This window comes from Coturnix japonica, chromosome Z (genome assembly GCF_001577835.2).
Source record: "Coturnix japonica isolate 7356 chromosome Z, Coturnix japonica 2.1, whole genome shotgun sequence".
NCBI classification, from domain to species: domain Eukaryota; kingdom Metazoa; phylum Chordata; class Aves; order Galliformes; family Phasianidae; genus Coturnix; species Coturnix japonica.
The window spans coordinates 51,540,977-51,554,953 of record NC_029547.1 but is presented as its reverse complement, the minus strand read 5'-3'; the positions used below and the strand labels follow the sequence as shown (position 1 = coordinate 51,554,953).

General features: G+C 35.0%; 1 protein-coding gene across 1 annotated transcript in view; it reads right to left on the bottom strand.

Moving 5' to 3' along the window:
• KIAA0825 (KIAA0825 ortholog) overlaps positions 1-13,977 on the bottom strand; it is a 218,328-nt gene that overhangs the window by 187,747 nt on the left and 16,604 nt on the right. The window lies entirely within an intron of this gene.

Sequence of the window (13,977 nt, the reverse complement as noted above, 5' to 3'; positions counted from 1 at the left end):
ACCACAGACCATATCTGTTCCCTTCCTTCTTACAGCCCCCAGCAGCTACTGCAAGTCTGCTCTCACATTTCTCTCTTCTTCAGGTTGAACAGCCCCTGTTCTCTCAGCCTGTCCTTTGGGAGTAGAGTTCCATGCCTTGGATTGTATTCATGGCCTTGGATTATGGTTTGGATTGTCTTGTAAATACTGACTCATTGTACTTTTGCTACAAAAATATGCTTTCTATCACTAGCAGCCCTTAATGAAAAACAAAACTGTGACTGCCTATTCTGTAACCATTCAATTGCTATACTTTCAAGACTTAAACTTTTTCCTCAAATATTGCGTATTCCCATTTAATACTGAGATCTCTAAAGGACTAAGCCTTCGACTGAGGAGAAAGCTGCTAAGCGGTTATGTGTATCTCCAAAAGTGATGGCATAAATAATACTTTGTAAGCACCATTGCTAGCAGATAAGCTGCCCTTCTCTTTTCACAGAAATGCCTCCAGTCACATTTTGGGAATTTACCTTGTAGATGCTACTACTATAGAAATAGACTGATGAATCTAAAGTGAACAGTCTACAAGATGTTTGCTCCAAAAAAACCCAACTCATCAGTTAGAGACAGAAGACCACAGTACGTCTGCTCAAATATGAGTGCAGACCTACAGGTAGCAGAATGGAATATTTCTTCAGGGCAATGTACTGAAGAACTGATTCTCGTTTGGGTCTTTCAAAACAAAGTTAAGGCATGAAGGTACCTTGGATCATACTATTTTGCACATCGGAATTAACTGCATAAAACAATACACATTTAATGGATGTAACATTTTCTTAAATTCTCAGAAGCTACAGAATACCTCTCTGCAAATAACAATTCCAACATTTTCAGATGTAGCTGAATCTCTGTCCCCTTCTGGATGCAAACCAAATATATCACACAACACACTGAAGGAGGATCAGTCTTTGAACATAAGACTTGGAATTGTCTTAACAGATGTTACTGTAATTAAAAACACTGTAATTAAAAGTAGAAGTTAAAAAGCACCATCTCAAATGCTGAAATACTTCAATCAACCACTCTGGCAAAAGGGCAATAGGCCAGTGTAGTTCTGCAATCAGTGGAGAAAAAGCAAATTGCACTTTATGAAAAAGAGATAAAATGAACACTGAAAATAAAGTTGCTTATTCATATATGATACTATTTATATTCAGGCATGGTCAATCAGACCAAATCCTTTTCTCTTAAGAATTACTTCAGAGTTTATAAAGACACTAGCTCCATTCAATATTTGCAAATCAAACCCATCTTTTGTCTAACTGTTCTCAAAGAATAGTCAATGATTAGTTCATGATAGTACACGCATGTAATGAAGAAAAATCACACCTTTGAATGATTAAAAGTTTTCATAAAATAGCTATGCAATCAGAATTTAATATACATTTATTCCTTATTTTTTCCTTACACAACTTAAGTTTCATAGAAAATACCAGTACAGTTTAGAGACCACTCACTATTTAAAAAATTCATCGTAGTAAAAAAAAAATCACCTTGTAAACATGACAGCCTAGTTTTCATATAGGCATTCCTGTAAGACTTGCATGTCATACATTTTCAGTTCACTTGTCAAAACAAGGTAATTATTTCTTTCAGGTTTGATTTGCAGGGGAAAAAGCAACATTTCATTAGCCAATTTTCAAAAACTGCATCAAGTGGTCAATAGTTTAGTCCTTCATACAAAAAGTATTTTTGCAGTGCAAGACTATCATGTTGAAGAAGCAAAAAGCAAAAATATTTTAGAATGAAAGAGCAAGTACAAGAAGACACAAATCATGTAAGCATGCAGCTAAGCAGATATGCAGCTATACTTCTAATAGTTTATGACATAGACCTCATTACTTTAAAGCTTAAATGATGAGTCTTTCATTACTAGCAAAACATTACTAGATCACTTCTACTGCATAAAAATTCATTCCAACACTTCTAGCAACTTTGTAAATTAAAATTAAATTCTAAATTGTAAATTAAATTAAATTATACTCTGCAAATGGTAGGGGAGTTGAAACTGAGATGTAACTTTTCTGGAACTCAGAAAACATGAGGTCCTTTTCAACCCAGGCCATTCAGTGATTGTAAATGTTGACGGACTTGCTTGCTTATAAATACATCATATTGGTCCTCCTTTATTTCTCTACAGCACCTTACTCAGATACAGTTCTTGTTCTGACATCAATTGTGTTTCAGATATCATAGGAAAGAATCAGCCATATTGGGCAATTTTTTTTTGCTATAGTTGCACATTACCCGGAGAGGTAAAAAATAAATAAATCTCAATCAGCTTTAAAGTTTAGTTTGCCTGTTTTGGTTGCATTCTAACCTCCGCTATTTACTATAACCCATGTATATGCATAGACAAAACCCCTCAGTGGATAAAGAAAGGGTAGGCTGGTGCTGCTATAATCAGAGAACTCATTTCTAAACAAAGACAAGTGTAAGCTGAATCTAATTATACTACAACTCTTCAATTTGGCCTTTAAAAAGCCATCCAAGGGCTAAACAAGAACCCAAGATAAGTCAATAATTTCATTCAGTTAACGCCAATGTATTATTTTAGTTCTTATATAATAAGACAGTTATTTCCTAATAGGTTAAGTATTACCTTCAGTACTTTTCAAGGTGGCATTTAAATAACTATTTATATTTTGAATTTAAATAATAATTTGCACATACAAAATATTTAGAAACTATTACATAATATGTTTATTCATTTAGTACCATTTTAATTTTCCCACACTTAATGCTCTGCACTTCGGCTTTGCGCAACACAACACCTAGCAATCAAATTTTCTGGACTGTTAGGTTACTGACAACTTAACTATTATAAAACTATTATAAAACTTACTTTCTTAACTCTTACACCTAGAGATCTCATTCTGCACATATCCAGGAAAATAAAACCACTACCAGGAGGTTGTTAATGTACCTCTGATTTGTAAACAGGGATATTTCAAAGTGAAGCACTGTATGTACACAGAGCAAGCCAAATCATTCAAGCTTTTTTTCTGATACTGCTTCTTATCTTACAGGAGATACATCTTATTGCCCTGGCATCCTTGTAAAACCAAAGGGGATGAGAGAATCGACAAGAGTTTTCATCACTGAGCTTACATTTTCGAAGCATCATCTTAACAATGACTTTCCTTATCTATCTTTAGTTGCACAACTGTTCCCAACCACTTTACAGCACAGAAGATGTCATCTGCAATTGCACAGCAGGCAGCAGTAGAGATGGCAATGGCTCAAGATAATATTCAATCTGAAATTCCTACTGTTCTGGATTTAGTATCACTGAATATTTACAGTTTTTTTGGACATAACATAGGACTAACAAAGGAATTACATTTAAAAATCAGAAATTTTGGAGCTCTATTGTGATATAATAAAAGCTTTTTAATCAATTCACCCTGGTAAAATTCTTTTCAAAATTTTATGAGTCTAAAGTAAAACAATAAAAAAGGGAAGAAATAAAAAATTCAACTTATAACAAATCTTTTTAGGTTCAGTAAATAATCAGACACAGAAGGTCTTCATTTATATTTTCCAGATACCTTTTCCTTCACCTATTACCCAGACTTTGCCAAAGCATAAGCGGCTTTTACAAAAATATTACCATCTAGTGCCAGAAACAAGAACCTACAATGCATGTTAGAAGTAGTATTAATGTAGTCAGTTTTTAGTTAATAATTGGAATGCCACAAGTAACTTTGAAGCATATTCTCAAAAAGTGGCTGAAGAAACAGCCACTTTTTGAGAAACTCTTAAGTGAAATATTCTTGTTATCATCTCTGTCTCTCAGCTAGTTGCCCCACAGCTGGAGACACACAGGACACAACGTCTAACATTCAACATGTATCAGCCAGCCATTTTAGGATAAGAAACCCAGAAACATTACACAACCTACACAAGAAAAGTCGGTGTCATTCTTCATCTTCTTATTTGTCTTTACAGTGACTAACACTGTAACCGACAAAAACTGTTTGTACAGAAGTCAGATTTCTTTTTTTTCCTCATTTCTGGCATTTTTTGGTAAAAACAAAAGAATGAGAGATGCCACTGCACACATAGTTCTTCTCTTTCTTTTTTAAATGTCTGCAACTTTATTATATCTAATAAATTTAAAAAAGGAATAAACCTGGTGTAATGTCTTCTTCAGTAATGGCACGAGGCCTGTTTTACCCAGAAACCCTGCATGGTGTTTTTTTCCTGAAGGACAGAAGTGAAAGATATCTACTATAAGTGAAAATAATGGTGCATTTACTGCAAAATTGTCTTTTCGTTTGTAGCAACAGGAGATGCTATTTAGGAATAGTGTGTGAATTTCCCAACTTTCTTTCATGTACAAACACAGAAAGAAGAGGCAGTACAGTATAAATCCCTAAATCCCTCACAGCTATACTTTCAAATCCTCCTGTTATAGCCTTGCTATCTTGCTTGTCATTAATGTCTAAAATTGTTCAGATTTATAAGGACTGTACTGAAATAACTAATCTTTTAACACATTTGTAAAGGACCTAACATAAACCATTCTCCATTAAAAACTCTGCAGATATGTACTAGGTACTTCTATGCTTGCTATAAAAGCCTTTTCGCTTCTGGTTTATTTCAAAATCCTCCATCATAGCACAATACTCTTTGAGGATGATGTTATTTAAAGGAAAGAAATTTCAAGACCTTTGAGGTCTTATAGTTCAGAAGATCAGATACAAAGTTGTTAAATTTTTTTTACTGGCAATATTCTTCCAATGAAACTGTTATATTTAAAAAGGATTACAAAAACTGTTTGTGACCACAGCTTTTAAAAGGTGGGCTGCATTTCATTCCCTTCACTCCTGGACATCCTTTTCTCTTCTAATATTTCTCAGTTTAAAGCAGAGGGTTCAAAAATGACAATTTTATCAAAATGAAATACAGAAATACTCAATAGAGATGTCTCTTAGGGATGTCTAAGCTTATAGATGTGATCTTTGGGGCATGTTTAGCAATATAAATATCATAGATTTTTTTTCTTCCCATTACTAACGCTTAACAAATTCTATACATACTCCTAAAAAAAAGGATACGAGATAGCCGTTATTCCTTATTTGTTATTTCCTTCCTTTTATTCCTTTTCAATGTTTCATTTCTTTAATCGAAATTCTGAATTCATTTTTGCTGGTATAACAATATCTTAATGCTTCATATCATACAGCTTCATGCTAAGTAAGGTAGTAAAGACTAATGGAGTCGCATATTGCAGCTTCCATGCAATACTCAACTTCATAAGCACCGTTAAGCTACTGTATCCCTTGTAAATAAACTAACATGGGAAATGTTAGTTTACTTGATCTTTTGAACTGAATCTAGATCTAGATTGTATTGGCTACTTCCAAGCTTACAAAAGAAAGCCTTCTTTGAATAAAATGTATCTGCTTGCACAACCCCATTCTCAAATTCTAGAATTTGTAAGAACCCTACACTTCTCTTATTCGAAGTATACCATCAAATTCATGATGAAGCCTAGGAGAGGTGCAAGTCTTTGGCTGAGAATATTCTGTTATGTACAGTCTTTAAGAGGAGAATGGACAAAACTAAATAATCTTAAAGACATCTGCTTCCCCTGTCTTTCAGAAAAAAAGGTTTTTTACCTTAGCATAACTAACAACAATGATATTTCACCTACAGAAACAGTTTACCAAACAGTTTACCAGTTAACCAAATATAAGGCACAAAGAATAAAAGTATTAGGTATTGTCCAGTAATCACACAGTTGAGCTGTATGCTGGATCGTGTAGAAGGTGATGGCCCTATGTCCTTAGATAGCAGGAGGAAGATGAGGGGGATAATTCACAAAGATGTCTGACAAGTTTAAGTCCTCCTGTGAGGATCGTAAGACACAAAGTGAGGTCCTGATTTCAACATACAGTGACAACAGCTACCACTTTCTCTGAAGGTAAAGTTTGTTCTTATAGATTTGTGCCAGAAGGCAGTCTTGGGAATCAGGGGAAGTAAGAAAGCCACCAAAGATTTCAACAAAAAGAAAATGAATGAAGGTGGAAGTGAAAAACATGCTTTTTGCTTACGGTGAAAGCATCCACTAGCCACAGACCACACAGATATCTATATAAAGCATGGGTGAACTACCTTACCAAAAAACGAAGTCACAGTCCTAAAGACTTTCCCTTATTTAACTGCAGGTCAATAAATGGGTTGTCCTATGACAACTGAATTGCATATAGGATGCTGGCTTTTTTGAAGATTAATAATTTTGGCACCATACGCACTAAGTATGTTAGAAATGATCTTAAATATTGATCACAACATTTGTCTGCTGGACCACATTCTAGTATGAAGGGAAACCTCTACCTTAGTAATGACTGATTTTGGACGATACATAATAATACCACAGATAGGAAAGGTCATCTAGTTAATGGCTATCTACTCTTCCTTAAAGAAACTCCTATGCAAACATTATCAGAAGCAAAACTCATTGTTCTGTGACAAAAGTTGTTATGTGTTTAAAATGAAACATTAACGCGTTACATTCTAAAACTTGACAGGTAATTTGGCACATTGATAAGATCATAAAGATGATATAAAAGACAGTTTTAGACCGCACTATTTGTTTGTTTAATTCATGAATAGAAGGTTTTTTATAAGCAAAACAGATCAATATTTATTTTAATTCACTTCGAAAGTGGTTATTAAAGACACTGCTTATATCTTAAGCTTATTCTTTAAAATAAGTTCTAATATCTTTCTAATTAAGCAGTATACAAGGAGGGAAAGAGAAAGGTATGGAAAGGAAAGGAAAGGAAAGGAAAGGAAAGGAAAGGAAAGGAAAGGAAAGGAAAGGAAAGGAAAGGAAAGGAAAGGAAAGGAAAGGAAAGGAAAGGAAAGGAAAGGAAAGGAAAGGAAAGGAAAGGAAAGGAAAGGAAAGGAAAGGAAAGGAAAGGAAAGGAAAAGGGAAGGATGAGTGAGAGCGAATATCATTTGTATATCTTTCTGATTTGTTTTTGTTACTTTTATCCTTTACTCTTTTAGTTTAATAAATTTCTTAAAGCTTTGTGTAAACTGTATTTAAAAGGGTGTATTGTGCCACCTTAAATAATATTTAACAAACTCTTGCCTATACTGTGTCTATTTTATTCAATAATTTGCCCATAAAATTTGTTCAAATATCTAACTTTCTATTCCCTCAAGAAATAATATATTTGACTATCAGTGTTGTCAGACTGTTTTGTTTTGTTTTGTTTTTTATTTGTCTGTTTTAGTTTGTTTTTATTTTTTACCACAGAAATGAGGCACTCAGAGAAGGTCCTACACTAACATTTTTTCTAAAAAACAGAATTTCATCTTCATATTTTAACACAGTATCTTTGAAGGTCTTATGATTTACTAATAACTTTTTGACCAAAGATTGACTGAAAATGTCACACAAACCACTTTCACATTTACTTTGTGAAATACTTCATTCTTCAATTTCAGCTCTGTATCTCACACTTTCCTTACATCTTCAGAGCTAATAAATGCAGAGAAACATTCCAAGTTTCAAATAAGAGCTCTTGTACTATGAAGGAAAGAGTACTTTGCAAATAAAATACTTATAATGCAATGATTCATATAGACTTTATTTTAAATAAACTGTTTATTTCCTAAAAACAAACAAACAAACAAAACAAACAAACAAAAAAAAACCCAAAAAACAAAAAAACCCATTTTGTTAAAAACACAGAAGCTATTTCTTAGGCTTGTGAGTTAGCCAGATATAACAGAATAAGAATCTCTCGTTGCCATGTCATGGAAGATATAAAATATGGGTGCTGTTATATCATCACTGTAGGAAACTGCTGTCAGATATTTTAGTGCTGGACTTCTGAACACCAAAAGTTAATTCATTTTGCAGCAGAAGTAATCTGGGTACAATACTTACTAGAGAAGATAGAAGAAAAAATGGATGAAGTATTAAAAAGAATTAAGGCAATTAAATACTGCAAAACCAAACAGTTAACACATACTTAAACACTTCAACACACATACAAACATGTTTGCTTACACTTTCTACAGAATTTCTTAAAGAATTTCTTAAAGAAAAGATATGAAAAATAGTTTTGCAGTACAGGCTTGTTTTTAGATTGGTTATAACTTCAGACAGATACCCACATTATGTTTGTGTTCTAATCAGATGGGTTTAAACACCTTATGTCACGGGTTACTTAGATTTACCTATGCCCGTGACAGGGGAAGTCACCCCATAGGGCCCCCCGGGGCTTGGAAAGGAGGGGGAAAAGGGGAATGGGATAAAAACAGCGGCAATCTAAGGAGGAAAAAATTATTTTACTAAATATGATATCAAAATACAGCACAATATAATATAATTGAGGCTAACAGATCGAACGAAACAGAGAGAGAGAGTCCCCGAAAACCGAGAGGCCTACTGTGAACTCTAGGCGACACGGCTGGAACGCTTCCCACTCTCCGAGAAGTTCGAGAGAAGAACACTCCAGCCTGGGAACAAGATTATATAGCGTCCTGGTCCCGTGACTTATCACTACCCATGTTGTTCTCTGGGATATGTAGTCTTCTTCTGTGGACTGCACATTCAATAGAAGTATCCATGCTTTACATGATGTTATGATGTGGAAAACTTATAGCAAAATTACAAAATTACAAAACCATGACACCTTACTAGAATATAACGTGAGGTTTAGCAAACCTGTGAAACTGTTCAAGAAACTGTTGTGGCTTTGTGTAACTTTACCGAGCAACTTAAAAAAAAATTAATAAAAAAACTCGTCAAATATTTCAAAGCTTAAGTGAGCAAATTTGTTATTTTGAGATATGTTTCCAAAGAGAAAAGCCTACTTTTGTTTGAAAATACATATACAGTAAGTCAGTTGGCTTTGCTGAAACAGCACAGCAAAAGCAGAAGGAATATAGCTATCCTGAATTAGACAGTAACTACGAAAGTGGAGTTGGTCAAAAAAGACACTGGTTTCTGAAAGGGCATTTGTTATCTCTCAAACATTCTGCTAGAATTGCTCTGGAATAGGTGTTATATGACCCATGTATCACTTCTGAATTTCAAGATTTTTAAAGAAAATCACATATTTTTTTCTTCTCAATCACATATTACTGAAACCATTATGTAAGGAAGGCAGTATGATTCCATTCTGTTGCACGGCTTCCTAGACCATAGACTAGTTTGAATACTATTCAAACCTACAGGCTTATTTCAGTTTCAGAAAATTGAGTAGTGAAGTCACTTTCTAAAAGTGAATACACTAAATTGAACAAGAATGGAAAAGTTCAGCTAAAGGTACACAGAGGTAAAAAAGACAGCTCTTGACAAACTTTTCTAACACTTACCTTACTTATTCAGAAACCCATGCTCTTCTTCCTTTTAAACTTAACCTCCTACCCTTCCATTTCAGCATGGATTGTGCTATTCTTTCTGTTAAGCCTACATTTCATAACCAGAAAGTTCAGTTTTAACTGTGAGCAGAATGAAATATAAGATTTGAAAAACAATTTTTTGAAAACTGTATAGTTCCTTCACAGATATGCCTTTAAATGCCAGAAGAACCTTCTTGTGAAGGTGGTGAAAGACAGGAACAAGAGAACCAAGAACTTGCCTTGTTTACAGGTCAAAGGGCCTCTTTTTTATAGTTTAAGTCCATTTATTGACAATAAACTCTATACTTAAACACAATTCTACTTCTTAATACAACATATCCATTGTCATCTTACTTACAAGCTATGCTGTTTATTCAGACTCTATTTTTAGAGATTTACTTCTAGGTTTAACTTAAATCAGTTACAGACTCACAATCCTGTTCTAATAGGCCAGCAGATGGTTGTTCTCAATAGATATCCAACTATTTTTATCAGTCTTGTACTGATTCAATGTATTCCTCAAGTGTCATATTTTAATATGTCAACAAAGGAATGCTTTCAGATAATTTAATTTACTTGACTTCTGAAGTACAGAAATGTTACCTCTGACAGCCTATCAGGAAGTTTTAAAAGTAAAGAAAATGCTTATTGTATATAATGCCCTCATTTGAAAAAAATTAAAATAAAATTATTTGCTTATGCTCCAGTTCTATTTCAACTAGCTTTTAAGAGCTGGTATCACGTGGAGGCAGGAGATGAACACGTTAATTCATTCAAATATATGATAACATATATTAAATAGTAGTGAAGCATTAGTTTCTAGTGCTAGTGGTTCTGGAAAAAAGTCAGCACATAATAGGAAGCCATTACATCACATGAAATACTGACAGAAATCTAGAAGGGAAATTATCCTTAGAAATCATCAAAAATTGTTTTTTACCACTCTTTATGCTAAGTTTTGCTGACCATGGCCTCTGTAGAGGTTTAACAAGGTCTCTGCCAACCTCTATGTGTTATAAAGTGATGTTTACTTAGATGCAAGATCACCTTTCTTACCAATGATTTAGTTGAATAAACATTTAATGTGGGAAAAAGAAAAAAAAAGAAAAAAAAAAGCAGTATTTGCTATGCACAAATACTATCACTACATTATGATTTTCTTTAGAAATAAATAAATAAAAATTCACCTTTCTCATAACTGAAAGTCCTACACTAAATATGAATTATATTAGGAAAGATATCCCAGCTGGTACTGAAATGTGCATTTCAGTGCGAACTGGTATGGTAAATTACTCAGAAACATAAAAATACATATTACACCTGCTGTAAATAATTCCATAAATTGTGACACATATTTGTTTTATTTACATAGAGAATAACACCAAGTGCAAGCTATTACACATTAACAAGCACTAGCAACAAGGAAACTCACAAATGTTTTTAAAGGGTCCTTTCCAATGCAGAACATTCTATGTTTCTATTGAAGAGAGGCTGAAAGAGCAGAGGTAACTCAGACTAGAGAAGAGAAGGCTCTGGAGAGATCTTACAAGTGGCCTTACAGTACTTTAAAAGGAAGTCTACAGAAAAAACTGATGGACAGAGACTACTCGTCAGGGAGTGTCGTAACAGAACAAAGGCTAACAGTTTTAAAAGAGAGAAGATTTGGTTAGATATTAGAAAGAAATTCTCTACCATGGTGAGGCTGCCAAGAAAAGCTGTAGATGACCCATCCCTTCACACGCTCAAGTCCAGGTTAGATGGGGCCCTGGGCAGACTCTGCTGGTGGGTGGCAGTCCTGTGCATGGCAGGGGATTGGAACTAGGTAGACTTTGAGGTCCCCCCAGCCATCCTGTGATTCTACGATGAATCTGAAATTACCTCTGGAACTATGTAAAGGAATTCATGCTCACTTTCTCTAGCATCTCCTCTCATCTACTGTGTTCTTCATCTCTGAACAAATATCTTACCTTTTGTCATAAACACTGAAATGTTAAATTTTGAGCTTATTATTCTTGTTCCTTGCCCATCAAATTAATTTCACAGACATTAAAAAAAATTTATCTTAATTCAACTAATTTTCCATCTACAAATACTAAAGAACAGGAGAAAGAGAGATACTTGAGCATTTCCCCAAGTAACACACTAACCCTGTACATTCAGGAAGGGTAAATTCCTCCCATAGACCAATTCTACACTACCTGGAAACTGTATTTTGAATGTTCTTACAATTGGGTACTCTATAATTTGTTCTAAATTTGAAATTTTTCATTTACAAATACTTGTGAATGCAGTAGTTAAATACCACCACTGAATGATGACATAAACTATGCAACTAAATAGAGATATCAAACAAATACAAATATATGCAGTAGATACTTGTTACTGTCTGTTCCAAAATTAAATTCACTTAAGAAAAATAAAAAGGAAAATATTTTCAGTTTCTTTGAAGAAGACTGTNATGCCATGATTCACAGTTAGCAATAGGCTGCAAATTGCACAGATACAACACAATGCTATTTACAGTGAATTATATCCTATATCAGTAGCTGAAGGACTATCCAGATCTCTAAAAACCAATAAATACTTGGCAGTAATATATCTCATAGCTTGGTTGCTTTCCACTCTCACTGGTCACCTTGCTTGCCCCTAACTTCTTAAGGTTTTTTTTTTTGGTTTTTTTTTTTGGTCCAGGTAACAGCTGCTGTGGCTCAGATGTACTCTCAGTATTAACACCAGAATGCTAGCTCACAGCTGCAAAAGAACACTACAAGGCTGTCAAACACATATCATAGCAAACATACCTCCATCTCTTCAAGTACCACATAATTAATATTTCTTTACAATGATAATAAATACAAGCTCTCTGAGACAGAGTAAGTGGCGAGAGTGCATAAGAATCCTGAAGCACCACAACACAGTGGCATAACCTGTGAAAACATGAAAGCATTTTGTAAATCAAATAATCAGAAAAACATAACTGCAAGGGAGCAAAATGGTACTGTGGCACACCATCATATCATCATAGTATCATAGTCTGGTGCGGGTTGGAAGGGACCTTAGAGATCAGCGAGTCCAACCCCTGGGATTCGAGCCTCCTGTGTAGCAGAGCGGCACTTCTACCACTTGTGCCACAGGGGGGATTCGAACCCAAGGCCTCTGGTGTTGCAATGCGGCATTCCTACCACTGCGCCACCAGGGCACACACACACACACACACGAGAGGTTCCAGAAAACACATGCAAACAGGAAAATGTGCAAAACAAGAGATATGTATACAGATAAAGCAAGAAGGATATCTGTTGGAAACAGAACTATTCTGTATAATAAACAGAAAAGAGGCCTGGTGAAACCAGTAAAAGTCTGAATGACTATGTTGAGAGCAAATGAGATCTTCCCTTTCTCTTTGAGAAGGTGGGTAAGAAGTATTGAACAGTAAGTAAGAGAGGAAGAAGGGGAAAAAAGTAGTCAGTGTCATGATTTTATGATTTTTTGTTACTGGTATTCCACATCATAACATCATGTAATCGGCAGTTTAGTTCCTCCACTCATTTTTGAATTCACTGTTTGCCACTAAAATCACTGAGGACCTAAGCCATCAGTAGTAGCTATTCTACATGAGCTCTGTGGTACTGTAAATTCAATCTTCTTCAACAGCCACTTCTAAAGGACTGTTTTAATCTTGTGTGATAATGCCTGATCACAATTAAAAACAATGTGTTGCTTATTAATGTCAAAACAAGTAAAGTACTGTATTGAAATGTGAAATTGGAATGATTCATCATTCTATATACTACCAACACTGCTATCTCTAGTTCCCTATGTCATTAATATACAAATCCAAACATTTAGTTAGGAGTGCTATGCTCTTGTGAGCAGAGTTCAACTCCTAGTTCTGCTATACACATTATATATAGCACATGTTTTGGGCAAGTCACTGTGTTGGGGACCTAAAGGGTCCTGATTGAATAATGATCCTGGGATGGCTCAAAGTATTCCGACAGTTTTAAGGGAACTGATGCTTGTGGCTGCAGCTGACCTTGGTAGTTTATCTTGTTTTTGCAAAGACTTGTTTTGCAAGCAGATGTTCCACTTGGGCTCTGTATCATGCACTGGTCACATGGATACAGCATGCAAGTGGAAAAAACCTCACACATCCTGTGAGAAGAAAGGCAGTAGAGAGGCTGTGGTGGGAGAGAGAGAAGAAGTGCACCTTGAAGCAGTGGACACCGTGCTGGCACTACGTATCGAAAACACCACTAGCAGGTTCCTTCTTTCTCCTTTTCGGTGGTTTGCTGTCTCTCAAGGGTGGGTAAGTAACAGTTCACTTGCTTAGGGAGCTTCTGTTTCCTGCTCATGGGGATTATCTAAAAATAGATGCCAATGTGTGCATGTGTGTGTATATTGACTAAAACTCATAACCTTCTGAGCTGTTCTCAGTGGATAGATTGCTTGCTTCTACTCTGGAGATATCCTGTCTCTCAGATCCAAACATTCCCTGAAACAATCATCTATTCCTATTCTTTAAATTTGATCAAAACAGGAGCACTCGTTCTCTCCTTTCCT